This window comes from Bos javanicus, chromosome 2 (assembly GCF_032452875.1).
Source record: "Bos javanicus breed banteng chromosome 2, ARS-OSU_banteng_1.0, whole genome shotgun sequence".
In the NCBI taxonomy this organism is placed as follows: Eukaryota; Metazoa; Chordata; class Mammalia; order Artiodactyla; family Bovidae; genus Bos; species Bos javanicus.
Genome location: NC_083869.1, coordinates 7,604,935 through 7,624,011, shown reverse-complemented (window position 1 = coordinate 7,624,011; position 19,077 = coordinate 7,604,935).

Here is a 19,077-nt window from a genome sequence, read left to right as displayed (position 1 = left end):
ACTCCAGTTAATAAAATTCCTGGGCGTGACAAGAGTGTTTCAACCTACAAACTCCTCTGAAGGTTATTCTGGCCACATGTGATTGTTCACAGCCTCCCAACTGTGAGAGGCATGAGATGTTCTAAACTGTCTAAATACAGATTCCTTTGAGCAGTTAAAAGATTGATTAGAAATTGTATTGGTGAAGGGTTTTTCACTTGTTGGGCCAATGTTTGCTGCTAAGTTTCCATATCCCTTACCTACTGTGTCCCTGGCAGTGTATTGATTAATATAATTGGTGTATAGGAATGTAAGTAGTACCTTTAATGTTTGTAACTTTGGACCCTTGAGTTAATTCTTTTCTTGTTATAGCCCACCACACCTTTGCCCTATAGGAATGCAACTTTATCTAATGCTTTCAGAGGGTAGCACCTGACTTTAGAATAATCACCTTTAGAGAAAAATAAGTTTTCTGAAGAAAGGGTCTTAAAATGTTAACAGGCCTCTTGGCCAGAAGATGATGTAATTCACCTAAACTTTTGCATATGATAAGTTTGCAGGAAGAAAGCCTGGCTTACTGCTGACTCTACCCCTTCCCCCATTATCCCCTATGCACAACTTAAGGTATAAAAACTACTATGGAAAATAAAGTGCAGGCCTTGTTCACCGAAACTTGGTCTCCCCATGTCGTTCTCTCTCTCACCTTCCGGCTGAATTCCCATCTTGAGTGTGGAGGCTCATCAAGCCTACTAATTATGTCTAGGCTTCTAAGATCTGACCAGGGAGGACTTAGTGTCTCCTCTCCTTCTGGAGAATGGGAGGACGCCTGCGGCCTACGTAGGTGACACAAATTCCTTATTTTGGAATTTTATTAGCTTTCCACGTAAACCAAGTTATTCAGCCTCTTTTCTCCACTGAATTTTCCTACTGAGCTATCATTATTTAACCATTCTTTATATCTTTAATTCTATTGTATCCTGATCGCCGAAGCCATCTCCCCTTCAAAACCCCTGACTCCACCAGGGCTGGACCCCGGTAAGTGGCGCCCGAACAGGGATTCAATTTAATTGAAATACTGCTGTATTCTTTGCTTTCCAAATTACTGAAATCCACACAAGTTAAAAAGCATAATAGTGGAGTCTTTGCATCATGGGCCTGATTTCACTCACAGATTCCTAAGGAATTCCTTGGCAGCCCTTAAAGGAAGGTTGTAGAGAACCTTCCACAAGAAAGAAGCAGTGGTAACCCAAAGTAAATGAATTTTTTAGTTTCATCATGGCCTAACAGAGACTATCATGAAGACTTACTGACTTACAGGGTGTTTAGTACAATAGCATTACTTTTTTACTTTTGAGGGTATACTACTATAGAAAATGGGGCTATCTGTTACTTTTTTTATAAATAAAATGTCCTTGAATTGTTCAAATGCTTTCCTTCTCACTGAACATAGATGGAGGCTACAGGGAACAACTGAACTACAATACTATTTATCTCTTTTTGGCTGTACAACAAGAAATTGTATTGATAAGACTTTAAACTGCTGACTAATAATGAAATGAGTGATGTATATTTTTTCTTTTTTAAATTAATTTATTTTTTATTGAAGGACAATTGCTTTACATAATTTTGCTGTTTTCTGTCAAACTTCAACATGAATCAGCCATAGGTATACATATGTCCCCTCCCTTTTGAACCTCCCTCCCATCTCCCTCCCATCTCACCCTTCTAGGTTGACAGAGAGCCCCTGTTTGAGTTTCCTGAGCCATGCAGCAAATTCCCCTTGGCTATCTATTTGACATATGGTAATGTAAGTTTCCATGTTACTCTCTCCATACATCTCACCCTCTCCTCCCCTCTCCCCATGTCCATAAGTTTATTCTCTATGTCTGAGGCTTTCTTCCTAGTAGAGTTCTGAATTTTTACTAATGCTATGGTGGCTTTTTCTAATATTGTATTGTATATCTCTATGAATAAAGTATGCTGCAAAAATGTTCTCATGTTGGTTTCACAGGGGTGGGGTGGGATGGGGAAGGAATATAGCCGTTAGTAGATAATTTTAAACCCACAGTGATCTGTCATAGGCAGGAAAATATTTTGATGACTAACTGTGGTTATCTTGACTAAGCATCTCCTTATTTATTAACTTTCTATCTAGTCTCTTTAAAGACATTAAATTAACTTAGAGATCCTCTTACCATGACAAGCAAGTGGCTAACGTGTTTTTCCAAAACTCTGTGGGAAGTTGTAATTGTCTGTGAAGGATTTTCCTAAATGTTGAAATGCCCTCCCTGGTTCCCAATGACTAAGTTCCAATTTGGCTTCAACTTTTACAGCAAGACTTTGGAAAACCATTATTCCCAGAGAAACATCTTGTGCTTAACTAATGTTTCTACAAAACTCAAGGTAAAACAAAGATAACTGAAACCCAATGCTCTCAACATTTAGACCATATGTCCATAATGTGGTTCAGGCTGAGGTGACATGTATTTCTCACTCTTAGCAATAAAATTTAAAGTGAACAAACCAGGCACCTTCAGCTCTTCTAAGTCAGGGAATCAGGCTAGGAATGTGTCGGTGAGACAGGCTTAGTTCTGGCCAAAGTCTGGAAAGAGTTGAGAGTCAATATAACAGTGTGAGCGTCTGGGGCTGGGTCCAACACTGACTTAAAACAGGAAATGTGTGCTCTGAAGCCGTTCGGTCAGACCCAGTTGGGTCTGAGACGTGCAGAAATCACAAAAGGTACTTGAGGCTTTATAGCTCCAACTGTTAAATTCAACATTAAGCCTCTCTTTCCTGCTTTCTGACCTAATAGGAATTCTCGCCCTTAGTTGTGTTTAAAAACTACCAAGTGTATTTTGGCTTTCGGTAAGTAGAATAGCAGAAGTCTACCATGTGTGCCATGTCTCTGAATTTGAGACTGCAATGATATCATGACTAAAGGGAACACCATTAATCACATGGGGCAGGCTAGAAAAACCAGGGAAGGAGACTTTTTGTGTAATAAAATCCAGACTAAAATTAAAATGGTGAGAGGAAAATGCTGAGAGAAAAAAAGTCTTAAGGTATACTTTAGCACTTGGAAATATTTAAACTGAGCTATTTAAAATGTATTCACATATGTATGCATATATTATATACATGGAAAATACATACACATATGCAATGTACACATATCTAATATATACATAAAATATAATTGCTTTATACTTACAACTTTGTACATAATATTTACATATTTTTAAAAATTTAAGTACATTTTAAGTTTAGAGAAATGCATTTTGCCTTAATTTTAAAAGATGCTTATTCTTATTTTTCATAATCCATTTGTAATTAGAGATACTACTTTTAAAATAGTCAACCCTTAAGACTTCCCTGGTGGTCCAATGGTTAAGACTCTGCACTGCCTATTCGAGGGGCAGGGGTTCAATCAATCCCTGGTCAGGGAATTAAGATCCCACATGCTGTTCAGCATGGCCAAAAGATTAAAAAGAAAAAAGTCAACTTCCCACTTTATTAAGTTTAAGGATGAAACAGAAACTATATCAAAGAAAGTATGCAGAGGCAGTAGCAGTGATAAAAGTTGAAAGTAAAGTGGCTTTGGTGGTATATTCCAGCAGCTTTCTCCCAAAGAAGTGAGTAAAAAGTGAAAATGTTAGTTGCTCAGTCATGTCCAACTCTTTGTGATCCCATTGACAGTAGCCTGCCAGGCTCCTCATTCATGGAATTCTCCAGTTAAGAATACTGGCGTGGGTAGCCATTCCTTTCTCCAGGGGACCTTCCTAACCTAGAGATTGAACCCAAGACTCCTGCATTGCAGGCAGATTCTTTACCATCTGAGTCACCCTCAAAATCTAATGCCAATCATATGATTTGTTTTCTCTGTAATTTAAAAGAATGACTTAATAAGCACATAGAGTAGAAAACTTTATTCATGTACATGAGCATATATTATACAGAAAAAGAAACATTACATTCTGTGGATGAGACAAAAATCCTGAAACATGACTTTATTGAACTGAAAACTTAAAATCTCAGAGCTAACTAGTTCTAATAAAAATGAGCAAAACACTAAAATTTGAAATATTTGTTTTCTTTTACAGACAGCTTTGCTAATAGACAGACAACATCTAAAGCTTTCTTCAGTGTTCAAGTCCCAGAATAGTTGACGCATCATTACTTCTTTGAACATTTATAATTTCTAGCAGAGTTCATTAGTATTCTATGGTTTTTAATTATGTTGGACAAAGTAGATCGTCTCCAAAATTCATTAGTCAAATCCAGAACAAAATTTAAAAAATAAGTCAACCATGCCATATTCCAGTTATTTCTATTATATAAGTTCATTAAAGGAAGTGAAAGCCAGGATTTCGTATTTCATTGAGATGAAACTTAGTCTCGCTGCAAGGTGACCATAAAACACAATACATCTTAATACATTGTAAACACATTCATCCACATTTACAATTATTTAGCAAGGCATTCTACTGGGGGTTTGTGAGCAGTTTGGCTAAAATAAGAAAAACCATGTTCCACAACAACACAGATGTTGTGTCTTGAGTGACCAGAAGAAATTTGAAAGTTATTCTGACAAATGAGATAACTTACTACCATTTTACCCTCATTCGTCTCCTTAGACAAGATAAGATGTGACATGGGGATGGAATGGGAAGCAATATGGTGGAAGGGAGAAGGGAAGTGGGATGAAAGGAGGCAAAATGTGCATAACTAGAAGAATTCAGAGATGGAAGGCAATCAGTGTTTTGTTTATTCATTTAGATCTGTCCAGTGTGATAAGTCTTTATTTCAATATTTATTTTAATAGCTTGTTTCTTATTTTAGGTCTGTGGAAGCTCATTCAGGAGTTCTTATGTTGTTTACCATAAAAGTAGTTATTCAATATACACACACAAAAATGGAAATCTGGTACTCAAACAGATACATGTACACACGTGTTCATCATAGTATTATCCACAGTAACCTAAAGGTGAAAACAGTCCAATGTCCATCATTGTATAAACAGATAAACAAATGGACAAGTGATGGTACATATACACAATAGAACACTATCCATTCATAAAAAAGAAGTGCTGATAATGCACTTATCATATATCACGGATATATCAAAAAAAGTGGATGTATCAAAAAGTACAAAGTAACATATAATTTTATTTATGTAAAATAACCAAAAAAGAAGCAAATTCATGGGTAAGAAATGCAGTGGTTGCCAGGGGTAAAAAACGGGGATATGGAAGCGACTTCTTAATGGGTATACACTTTTCTTTTGGGGTGATGAAAACATTTTAAAAATGGATAGAGGTAGTGATAGTACAACATCATTAGTGTCTTAAATATTACTGTATTGTTCACTTTAAAATGGTTAATTTTATATTATGTGAAATTATACCTGTTAAAATGTTCTTTAACTATTCTTTAAAGTAACACTTCTCGTTAGTAAGATGCAAAGTATGTTGGCTCAGTTCAGTTCAGTTCAGTCGTTCAGTCGTGTCCGACTCTTTGCGACCCCATGAATCCCAGCAGGCCAGGCTTCCCTGTCCATCACCAACTCCCGGAGTTCACTCAGACTCACGTCCATCGAGTCAGTGATGCCAGCCAGCATCCTCTCTCGTCCCCTTCTCTTCCTGCCCCCAATCCCTCCCATCATCAGTGTCTTTTCCAATGAGTCAACTCTTCGCATGAGGTGGCCAAAGTATTGGAGTTTCAGCTTTAGCATCATTCCTTCCAAAGAAATCCCAGGGCTGATCTCCTTCAGAATGGACTGGTTGAATCTCCTTGCAGTCCAAGGGACTCTCAAGAGTCTTCTCCAACACCACAGTTCAAAAGCATCAATTCATCAGCGCTCAGCTTTCTTCACAGTCCAACTCTCACATCCATACATGACCACTGGAAAAAAATAGCCTTGACTAGATGAACCTTTGTTGGCAAAGTAATGTCTCTGCTTTGGAATATGCTATCTAGGTTGGTCATAACTTTCCTTCCAAGGAGTAAGCGTCTTTTAATTTCATGGCTGCAGTCACCATCTGCAGTGATTCTGGAGCCCAGAAAAATAAAGTCTAACACTGTTTCCACTGTTTCCCCATCTATTTCCCATGAAGTGATGGGACCAGATGCCATGATCTTCGTTTTCTGAATGTTGAGTTTTAAGCCAACTTTTTCACTCTCCTCTTTCACCTTCATCAAGAGGCTTTTTAGTTCCTCTTCACTTTCTGCCACAAGGGTGGTGTCACTGCATATCTCAGGTTATTGATATTTCTCCTGGCAATCTTGATTTCAGCTTGTGTTTATTCCAGCCCAGCATTTCTCATGATGTACTCTGAATATAAGTTAAATAAGCAGGGTGACAATATACAGCCTTGACGTACTCCTTTTCCTATTTGGAACCAGTCTGTTGTTCCATGTCCAGTTCTAACTGTTGCTTCCTGACCTGCATACAAATTTCTCAAGAGGCAGGTCAGGTGGCTGGTATTCCCATCTCTTTCAGAATTTTCCACAGTTGATTGTGATCCACACAATCAAAGGCTTTGGCATAGTCAATAAAGCAGAAACAGATGTTTTTCTGGAACTCTCTTGCTTTTTCCATGATCCAGCGGATGTTGGCAATTTGATCTCTGGTTCCTCTGCCTTTTCTAAAACCAGCTTGAACATCTGGAAGTTCATGGTTCACGTATTGCTGAAGTTTGGCTTGGAGAATTTTGAGCATTACTTTACTAGCGTGTGAGATGAGTGCAATTGTGCAGTAGTTTGAGCATTCTTTGGCATTGCCTTTCTTTGGGGTTGGAATGAAAACTGACCTTTTCCAGTCCTGTGGCCACTGCTGAGTTTTTCAAATGTGCTGGCATATTGAGTGCAGCACTTTCACAGCATTGGAGTTTTTCAAATGTGCTGGCATATTGAGTGCAGCACTTTCACAGCATCATCTTTCAGGATTTGGAATAGCTCAACTGGAATTCCATCACCTCCACTAGCTTTGTTTGTAGTGATGCTTTTTAAGGCCCACTTGACTTCACATTCCAGGATGTCTGGCTCTAGGTCAGTGATCACGCCATTGTGATTATCTGGGTCTTGAAGACCTTTTTTGTATAGTTCTTCTGTGTATTCTTGCCACATCTTCTTAATATCTTCTGCTTCTGTTAGGTCCATACCATTTCTGTCCTTTATCAAGCCCATCTTTGCATGAAATGTTCCCTTGGTATCTCTGATTTTCTTGAAGATATCTCTAGTCTTTCCCATTCTGTTGTTTTCCTCTATTTTTTTGCATTGATCACTGAGGAAGGATTTCTTATCTCTTCTTGCTATTCTTTGAAACTCTGCATTCAGATGCTTATATCTTTCATTTTTTTCTTTGCTTTTCACTTCTCTTCTTTTCACAGCTATTTGTAAGCCTCCCCAGACAGCCATTTTGCTTTTTGCATTTCTTTTCCATGGGAATGGTCTTGATCCCTGTTTCCTGTACAATGTCACAAACCTCAGTCCTTAGTTCATCAGGCACTCTATCTATCAGACATAGTCCCTTAAATCTATTTCTCACTTCCACTGTATAATCATAAGGGATTTGATTTAGGTCATACCTCAATGGTCTAGTGGTTTTCCTGCTTTTTTCAATTTCAGTCTGAATTTGGCAATAAGGAGTTCATGATCTGAGTGACAGTCAGCTCCTGGTTTTGTTTTTGTTGACTGTATAGAGCTTCTGCATCTTTGGCTGCAAAGAATATAATCAATCTGATTTCGGTGTTGACTATCTGGTGATGTCCATGTGTAGAGTCTTCTCTTGTGTTATTGGAAGAGGGTGTTTGCTACGACCAGTGCATTTTCTTGGCAAAACTCTATTTATCTTTGCCCTGCTTCATTCCATATTCCAAGGTCAAATTTGCCTGTTACTCCAGATGTTTCTTGACTTCCTACTTTTGCATTCCAGTCTATGGGCGGGTCATGGTGGAGAGGTCTGACCGAATGTGGTCCACTGTAGAAGGGAATGGCAAACCACTTCAGTATTCTTGCCTTGAGAACCCCATGAACAGTATGAAAAGGCAAAGTGATAGGATACTGAAAAAGGAACTCCCCAGGTCAGTAGGTGCCCAATATGCTACTGGAGATCAGTGGAGAAATAACTCCAGAAAGAATGAAGGGATGGAGCCAAAGCAAAAACAATACCCAGTGTGGATGTGACTGGTGATAGAAGCAAGGTTCGATGCTGTAAAGAGCAGTATTGCACAGGAACCTGGAATGTCAGGTCCATGAATCAAGGCAAATTGGAAGTGGTCAAACAAGAGATGGCAAGAGTGAATGTCAACATTCTAGGAATCAGCGAACTGAAATGGACTGGAATGGGTGAATTTAACTCAGATGACCATTGTATCTACTACTTCGGGCAGGAACCCCTCAGAAGAGATGGAGTAGCCATCATGGTCAACAAAAGAGTTCGAAATGCAGTACTTGGATGCAATCTCAAAAACGATAGAATGATCTCTGTTCGTTTCCAAGGCAAGCCATTCAATATCACAGTAATCCAAGTTTATGCCCCAACCAGTAACGCTGAAGAAGCTGAAGTTGAACGGTTCTATGAAGACCTACAAGACCTTTTAGAACTGACACCCAAAAAAGATGTCCTTTTCATTATAGGGGACTGGAATGCAAAAGTAGGAAGTCAAGAAACACCTGGAATATATTGGCTATTGTAAAGGAAAAGAAATATTGCCCATCATAGAAAGTATATAAATATAAAAAATTTTAGAAAATTTGTAGAGCACTTAATATACATGCCTATGAGCATACCAATTTTCTCATTCCAAAATATCTTCAAGAAAACTTTGTTTTCTCAATAGAACCTGGGGATCTAAGGCCATCAATACATACTTTATGTTTCCAGTGACTTAATTAAACAGTCTTCTAATATAAGTGACTCTACAGTATAGTAATTTTTTTATATTAATACCTTTAATTTTGTAAGATATTTAATCCCTCTAGTACTGGGTTCCTGTGACTATAAATGGAAGAGGCTAACTTAACAGTGGGTGTGAGCCAGGGGCATACAATAGAAATATTCACATATACACTCTGTTTCAAATCTTGTGAATCAGAAATAAGGGATCAGTGTCTTGGCAGGCATGTTTTTAAAAGTTTAAAATATTCCCATTATTTCTATCATATAAGGTCATTAAAGGAAGTGAAATCTTTTCTCACATTTTGACTATTAACTATGAGATCCAATGGTCTCATAGTTAAACTGTCCTTTATTTTTCATATTCCATATTGAAAATAACATGCTGCTGCTGCTGCTAAGTCTCTTCAGTCATGTCTGACTCTGTGCGACACCATAGACGGCAGCCACCAGGCTCCCCTGTCCCTGGGATTCTCCAGGCAAGAACACTGGAGTGGGTTGCCATTTCCTTCTCCAATGCATGAAAGTGAAAAGTGAAAGTCAAGTCGCTCAGTCGTGTCCAACTCTTCCCGACCCCATGGACTGCAGCCTACCAGGCTCCTCCATCCATGGGATTTTCCAGGCAAGAGTACTGGAGTGGGGTGCCATTGCCTTCTCCAGAAAATAACATATTTATGACCAAATTATGAGTCAACACTATTGGCAGACTTTCATACATTCAAAATATAATCAGAAATATCTTCTCAATAATACTCTATTTTGTTTTACATGATTAACTATAGAAATTGCCTACCCATTTTAATTTTGCATGTGTAGATAAACCTTATATTTTAAGTGTTGGATTTTATTTTTATTTTAGGAGATATATATATATATATGACATTTACTAAGTATATAAAGAATCCACTGCTTGCAATTATTGCAAAATTTCTATTTTCCCATAGACTGTTCACTGAAGAATGTAATAATTACTCATAAAATTACATGAAGAAGTTGTATTTTTGTGGGTAGCCACAAAAATAGGCAATCAGACAGTCACTTATTGCAACAAACAGTTTTTGACGAAGGGCATTCTGAAGACTATAGAAGCCAACCACAAGGATTTAGAAATTACCCCAAACACTACTATAGAACCAGAATGGAAAGATAATAGATAACATATAAAACTTAAAGACCAAAAACAAGCCATAGACTTCCTCTAATTCTGAATCACTCCAAGAACCCTCCCAAAGTGAATCATCTAATCATCAAGGTCTTGTAGGTCTTCATAGAACCGTTCAATTTCAGCTTCTTCAGCGTTACTGGTTGGGGCATAAACTTGGATTACTGTGATATTGAATGGTTTGCCTTGGAAACGAACAGAGATCATTCTGTCGTTTTTGAGATTGCATCCAAGTACTGCATTTCGAACTCTTTTGTTGACCATGATGGCTACTTCATCTCTTCTGAGGGGTTCCTGCCCGAAGTAGTAGATATAATGGTCATCTGAGTTAAATTCACCCATTCCAGTCCATTTCAGTTCGCTGATTCCTAGAATGTCGACATTCACTCTTGCCATCTCTTGTTTGACCACTTCCAATTTGCCTTGATTCATGGACCTGACATTCCAGGTTCCTGTGCAATACTGCTCTTTACAGCATCGGACCTTGCTTCTATCACCAGTCACATCCACACTGGGTATTGTTTTTGCTTTGGCTCCATCCCTTCATTCTTTCTGGAGTTATTTCTCCACTGATCTCCAGTAGCATATTGGACACCTACTGACCTGGGGAGTTCCTTTTTCAGTATCCTATCACTTTGCCTTTTCATACTGTTCATGGGGTTCTCAAGGCAAGAATACTGAAGTGGTTTGCCATTCCCTTCTACAGTGGACCACATTGTAATGCTCAAAATTCTCCAAGCCAGGCTTCAGCAATAAGTGAACCATGAAATTTCAGATGTTCAAGCTGGTTTTAGAAAAGGCAGAGGAACCAGAGACCAAATTGCCAACATCCGCTGGATCATCAAAAAAGCAAGAGAGTTCCAGAAAAACATCTATTTCTGCTTTATTGACTATGCCAAAGCCTTTGTGTGGATCACAATCAACTGTGGAAAATTCTGAAAGAGATGGGAATACCAGACCACCTGATCTGCTTCTTGGGAAATTTGTATGCAGGTCAGGAAGCAACAGTTAGAACTGGACATGGAACAACAGACTGGTTCCAAATAGGAAAAGGAGTACGTCAAGGCTGTATATTGTCACCCTGCTTATTTAACTTATATTCAGAGTACATCATGAGAAATGCTGGGCTGGAAGAAGCACAAGTTGGAATCAAGATTGCCAGGAGAAATATCAAGAACCTCAGATATGCAGATGACACCACCCTTATGGCAGAAAGTGAAGAGGAACTAAAAAGCCTCTTGATGAAGGTGAAAGAGGAGAGTGAAAAAGTTGGCTTAAAACTCAACATTCAGAAAATGAAGATCATGGCATCTGGACCCATCACTTCATGGGAAATAGATGGAGAAACAGTGGAAACAGTGTCAGACTTTATTTTTCTGGGCTCCAGAATCACTGCAGATGGTGACTGCAGCCATGAAATCAAAAGACGCTTACTCCTTGGAAGGAAAGTTATGACCAACCTAGATAACATATTCAAAAGCAGAGACATTACTTTGTCAACAAAGGTCCGTCTAGTCAAGGCTATGATTTTTCCAGTGGTCATGTATGGATGTGAGAGTTGGGACTGTGAAGAAGGCTGAGCGCCGAAGAATTGATGCTTTTGAACTGTGGTGTTGGAGAAGACTCTTGAGAGTCCCTTGGACTGCCAGGAGATCCAACCAGTCCATTTTGAAGGAGATCAGCCCCGGGGTTTCTTTGGAAGGAATGATGCTAAAGCTGAAACTAGTACTTTGGCCACCTCATGGGAAGAGTTGACTCATTGGAAAAGACTCTGATGCTGGGAGGGATTGGGGGCAGGAGGAGAAGGGGACAACAGAGGATGAGATGGCTGGATGGCATCACTGACTCGATGGACGTGAGGCTGAGTGAACTCCGGGAGTTGGTGATGGACAGGGAGGCCTGGTGTGCTGCGATTCATGGGGTCGCAAAGAGTCGGACATGACTGAGCAACTGAACTGAACTGAAGTGAATCATCAAGGAAGGAGAATAACAACATGTACAACTCAAACATAAAGATGTCTGGTATTTCTGATTTGAAGTATTTTCTTATATTCTTAAAAGCCTGTTTGAGTGCTATGGAATATAGCGCAATGTAGTGTATCATTTTCTTCTGTTCCATGATTATTCTAGGGGGAGTGGAGGATTGCCCAGTCTTGAGATACACTTCCTATATCAGTTCTGAGCTTTTTGATATGGTTTCCTTAAAGGGTAATGTCAGGGGGAAGGAAGTTGTATGCTGTTTCCTATTTGCTAGTGCTGGAGAACTAACTTTTCCGTCTTTATATGGCCACATTACTATAAGATAACACCACTTCTTCTTATCTTTTTTTTTTTTTAAGCTAGGAAAACGTTTATTTTATTTATTTATTTATTTTTACTTTACAATATTATATTGGTTTTGCCATACGTTAACATGAATCCACCACGGGTGTACACCTTTTCCCCATCTTGAACCCCTCTCCTATCTCCCTCCCCATACCATCCCTCTGGGTCATCCCAGTGCATCCCTGCATCGAGCCTGGACTGGCAATTCGTTTCTTATATGATATTATACATTTTTCAATGCCATTCTCCCAAATCATCCCCCCCCTCCCTCTCCCACAGAGTCCAAAAGACTATTCTATACATCTGTGTCTCTTTTGCTGTCCTGCATACAGGGTTATCATTACCATCTTTCTAAATTCCATATATATGCGTTAGTATACTGTATTGGTGTTTTTCTTTCTGGCTTACTTCACTCTGTATAATAGGCTCTAGTTTCATCCACTTCATTAGAACTGATTCAAACGTATTCTTTTAATGGCTGAGTAATACTCCACTGTGTCGGAGAAGGCAATGGCTCCCCACTCCAGTACTTTTGCCTGGAAAATCCTATGGACGGAGAAGCCTGGTAGGCTGCAGTCCATGGGGTCGCTAAAAGTCGGATACGACTGAGCGACTTGACTTTCACTTTTCACTTTCATGCATTGGAGAAGGAAATGGCAACCCACTCCAATGTTCTTGCCTGGAGAATCCCAGGGATGGGGATCCTTGTGGGCTGCCGTCTATGGGGTCACACAGAGTCGAACATGACTGAAGTGACTTAGCAGCAGCAGTAGCAATACTCCACTGTGTACATGTACCACAGCTTTCTTATCCATTCATCTGCTGATGGACATCTAGGTTGCTTCCATGTCCTGGCTATTATAAACAGTGCTGTGATGAACATTGGCATACACGTGTCTCTTTCCCTTCTGGTTTCCTCAGTGTGTATGCCCAGCATGGGATTGCTGGGTCATAAGGCAGTTCTATTTCCAGTTTTTTAAGGAATCTCCACACTGTTCTCCATAGTGGCTATACTAGTTTGCATTCCCACCAACAGTGTAAGAGGGTTCCCTTTTATCCACACCCTCTCCAGCACTTATTGCTTATAGACTTTTGGATCACAGCCATTCTGACTGGCGTGAAATGGTACCTCATTGTGGTTTTGATTTGCATTTCTCTGATAATGAGTGATGTTGAGCATCTTTTCATGTGTTTGTTAGCCATCTGTATGGTAACAATGATTATATGAAATATTTGATATGTTGGTATTCAGTTGCTATTCTTTGTGACCCCATGAACTGCAGCACAACAGGCTTCTCTGTCTTTCATCATCTCCTGGAATTTGCTCAGACTCACGTCCATTGAGTCAGTGATGCCATCTAACAGTTTAATATCACATCAAATATTATACTGAAAAGGACTTTTAAAATTTAAAGCTCAAAAAATGTAGGCAGCATGTGAAGGTGAAAGTTACTCAGTCATGTCCGACTCTTTGTGACCTCATGGACTATGCAGTCCATGGAGTTCTCCAGGCCAGAATAATGGAGTGGGTGGCCTTTCCCACTCCATTTCCAGGGATCTTTTGATCTTTCCAATCCAGGGATCAAACCCAGGTATCCTGCATTGCAGGAGGATTCTTTACCAGCTGAGCCACAGGGAAGCCCATTTATGATTTAATTATTTAATTATTAATCAACAGAACCAAGATAGATATATATGTGTCCCTTACTTGGAGGGCAACGTTTTTCTCTTATAACATGCTAGTATATTTTATAATATATGTGTTTTATTTGTTGAAGACCAGCAAGACAGAAAGTCAAGTCATTGCTATCAAAATTATTATCACATGTGGGTATTTTTTATGGATGACTGTTTTTAAACGTTGAAAAAGGAGTTAGGGAAAGAATAAGGATTCCACATTTAGTTTTAAGAACCATGTATGAATTCAGTAAGGAAGCTAATATGACAGAGTAAAAACATATTAGGTTTCCCTGGTGGTTCAGTGGTAAAATATCTGCCTGCCAGTGTCGCAGATGCAGGAGATGTGGGTTTGATCCCTGGATTGGGAAGATCCCCTGGAGGAGGAAATGGCAACCCACTCCAGTATTCTTGCCAGAGAATATTCCATGAACAGAGAAATCTGGTGAGCTACACGTCATGGAGTCACAAAGAGTCAAACATGACTGAGCATAGTAATGTTAGTCTCTCAGTCGTGTCTGACTCTTTGCAACGCATGGACTGTAGCCCACCAGGCTCCTCTGTACATGGAATTCTCTAGGCAAGAATACTGGAGTGGGTTGCCATTCACTTATCTAGGTGACTGAGCATGCATATATTGCCTTTGAAGTTTTACTTGTGTGACCTTGCTGTTAGCAGATAACTTAATCCTATGAAACCTCAGTACTCTCATTTGTAAATTGGATGACTTTGACTGTAAGGATTAAATGAGGTGAACTCATAGTCATACACACATGCCTTCATGCTGTCCCTCAATCATGACCTAACTCTTTGAGACCCCATGAACTGTAGTCCACCGACTTTTTTGTCCATGAAAATAACCAAGCACATTGGAATGGGTTGCCATTTCCTACACCAAGGAATCTTTCTGACCCAGGTATCAAGCCTGCATTTCCTGCTTTGGCAGGTGGAATTTTTACCACTGATTCACCTGGAAAGACCCAGTCATATACATTGTTGTTGTTCAGTTGCTAAGTTGTGTCCAGCTCTTTGCAACCCTGTGAACTGTAGCTTCCCTATTCTTCCCTGTCCTTCACTGTCTCCTGGAGTTTCCTCAAACTCACGTCTATTGAATTGGTGATGCCTTCCAACCATCTCATCCTCTGTTGCCCCCTTTTCCTCCTGCTCTCAATCCTTCCCACCATGAGGGTCTTTTCCAATGAATGGGCTCTTTGCATCAGGTGGCCAAAGTATCAGAGCTTCAGATTCAGCATCAGTTCTCCAGTGAATATCCAGGACTGATTTCCTTTAGGATTGACTGCTTTGATCCTCTTGCTGTTCAAGGGACTCTCAAGAGTCTTCTCTACACCATAGTTCGAAAGAGTCAATTCTTCGGTGCTCAGGATTCTTTACGGTCCAACTCTCACATCCGTACATGACTACTGGAAAAACCATAGCTTTAAATAAACAGATCTTTCTCAGCAAAATGAATTCTCCACTTTTTAATACACTATCTAGGAGAGTTTCATAAAAACATCTATTTCTGCTTTATTGACTATGCCAAAGCCATTGCCTGTGTGGATCACAATAAACTGTGGAAAATTCTGAAAGAGATGGGAATACCAGACCACCTGATCTGCCTCTTGAGAAATTTGTATGCAGGTCAGGAAGCAACAGTTAGAACTGGACATGGAACAACAGACTGGTTCCAAATAGGAAAAGGAGTTCGTCAAGGCTGTATATTGTCACCCTGCTTATTTAACTTATATTCAGAGTACATCATGAGAAACGCTGGACTGGAAGAAACACAAGCTGGAATCAAGATTGCCAGGAGAAATATCAATAACCTCAGATATGCAGATGACACCACCCTTATGGCAGAAAGTGAAGAGGAACTAAAAAGCCTCTTGATGAAAGTGAAAGTGGAGAGTGAAAAAGTTGTCTTAAAGCTCAACATTCAGAAAACGAAGATCATGGCATCCGGTCCCACCACTTCATGGGAAATAGATGGAGAAACAGTGGAAACAGTGTCAGACTATTTTTCTGGGCTCCAAAATCACTGCAGATGGTGACTGCAGCCATGAAATTAAAAGACGCTTACTCCTTGGAAGGAAAGTTATGACCAACCTAGATAGCACATTCAAAAGCAGAGACATTACTTTGCCAACAAAGGTTCGTCTAGTCAAGGCTATGGTTTTTCCAGTGGTCATGTATGGATGTGAGAGTTGGACTGTGAAGAAAGCTGAGTGTTGAAGAACTGATGCTTTTGAACTGTGGTGTTGGAGAAGACTCTTGAGAGTCCCTTGGACTGCAAGGAGATCCAACCAGTCCATTCTGAAGGAGATCAGCCCTGGAATTTCTTTGGAAGGAATGATGCTAAAGCTGAAACTCCAGTGCTTTGGCCACCTCATGGGAAGAGTTGACTCATTGGAAAAGACTCTGATGATGGGAGGGATTGGGGGCAGGAGGAGAAGGGGACGACAGAGGATGAGATGGCTGGATGGCATCTCTGTCTCAATGGACGTGAGTCTGAGTGAACTCTGGGAGTTGGTGATGGACAGGGAGGCCAGGAGTGCTGCGATTCATGGGGTTGCAAAGAGTCGGACACGACTGAGCGACTGATCTGATCTGATCTGATCTAGGTTTGTCATAGCTTTTCTTCCAAGGAGCAAATGTCTTTTGATTTCATGGCTGCAGTCACCATCTTCAGTGATTTTGGAGCCCAAGAAAACATAGAAGGCACTTAATACCTGTTATTTCCTGATACTCCCATTCTGCCCTACCCCAAACACCAACTCTTGTATAATAAAACTGTAGAATATACAAAATATAATTCTATGTTATATTTGTATTTATTTTTAATATCTATCATTTGCATAATACTTTATTAAATGCATTAGAAATTATATAACTTGATATTTGATCCTTTCAGGAACTGATCATGAAATCTTATAAAAGGCAGATATGTAAAACATTTCACCATACAAATGATTTTTAAGTAGTAAAACTAAAGGATGTGAAAGACTTTAAATTCAATATAAGATTTATGCTTACAAAAATATATGAAGCAGATTATTTTTAAAAACAAGGACAAGCAAAGAGTATTATGCTAATTTTTAAATGGCTAATAAACAGAGTATTCTTCCTAACAGATGACACAGATAGGATTTCCTGGGAAATAGGAGTGTGTTAAGATTTTTAACCTCTTGAGTATTTTGAACTACTTTGGAGTGAGATTGCTGCAGAGTTCCTTAGATTATTAGGCAATAGCTCTCTTTTCTTCCCCACTTTCAGCATAAATCGAGAACAGCCTTTAGGTATTAGCATCTTGATTTTCACCCATCATCACAACCAGCCATTCCTTAGACGAAATGAAACACTACAGTCTCACGGTGGTATTCTCTGAAATGCCATCAACTCTTAACTCCTTTGGAATTGATAAAAGCTGACATTTGTTTCTGGCTATTAGAGAAAAAAAAAGACAATGTTCTATTTTTTTGTCTTCTCCCGCTTAGGAAGCTCCTTAATTACAGAGACCTTTGTCTTTTTGTTTACTGATGTATTCCATGCATGTAGATCAGAGCCACTCAGATGCACAGTAAATGTTCCTTTAAACAAATTTTGAATGAGTTCAATAGATAATGGTTCCCATGATATGATCAAGAAGGTTGTTGTGAGTAAACTGAAACATAAAAATTATCCTGACAGATGGGTGAGTTTGGATAAGTCGTGAGATAGGAGGATGATCTGGGTGGAATGACTGTCTTAGATATTTGTGAGCACTTTTTATTATTCAGAAACTGACATCTGATATATTATACAAACTAGCAGGGAGGACAGCCATCAACTCTGATAAATGCTGCCAAGAGGCCAATTAAGGAAGGAGAATAGCCAATTGGCTTTAGCAATAGGATTCCTTGTAACTTTAAGATTACTTTCAATAGAGTGTTGGAGATGGAGGCCAGATTGTAGAACAGTTTTGAAAGGGGGACAAAATGGAGACAATAGGTCTTTCAAAACAATTGGAAATGAAGAAATCATATATAGGTCAGTAGAAAATTTCAAGGAATCTTTGAAAATATTGTCTTTATAATAAAGAAGGTCAAGGGGCTTCTCTGGTGGCTCAGTGACAAAGAATCTGCCTGCAAATTCAGGGGACACAGGTTCGATCCCTGGTCTGGGAAGATTCCACACGCTGCAGAGCAATTAGCCCATGTACTACAACTATTGAGCCATTGCTCTAGAGCCTGGGAACTACAGCTATTGGGCCCCGATGCCACAACTACTGAAACCCATTGCAGCTAGAGCCTGTGCTCCACCTGGTGAGAGGCCACCACAATGAGAAACATGCACATGGCAACCAGAGAGTGGCTCTGCTTGTCCCAAATAAAGAAAGTCTGCACACAGCAATGAGGGCCTAGGGAAACCAAAAATAAATAAATAAGTAAACATTAAAAATAAAAATTTTAATCAAAAAATAAACAAGATTGAGCATGTTTAAACAGTAAAAGGAAACAGAAGTTGAAAATATCAAGTGAATCAAGGGAAAATTGCTACCATAAGATTCCTCAGAATTAAGGAAGGTATCTAATTCAGATGAAAAGGGAAGGCATAAACCTGGACAGGAGTCCAATACTATGGTAAACAAATTAGTTACATATTTTTTTAAATTGTATCATAAAATTGTTCAAATATTCAGAAAGGCTATAAGAATTATATATAGACACCCATATTCTCAACACTTTGATTTGTGATTAACACTTGGTGATATTAATTATGTATCTATCCTTATTTCCATCCTATTCTTGCAGAAATCTACCTTATTTTTGACATTTTTCAAAGCTGCAAATGTCAGTACATATCACTGCTAAAGTTTTCAACATGTGTGTCATTAACTATGGTTCAATATTTAAAAAACCTTTTGTGATAAAAATATACAAATGTAAAAAGCACAAAATGGATTGCTTCATTGACTGAATAAGTTTGGAAAATGTATTTACTAAGTAAGCTAGACATTTATCAAGTCATAAAATATATGCATTACCTCCACAGCATTCCT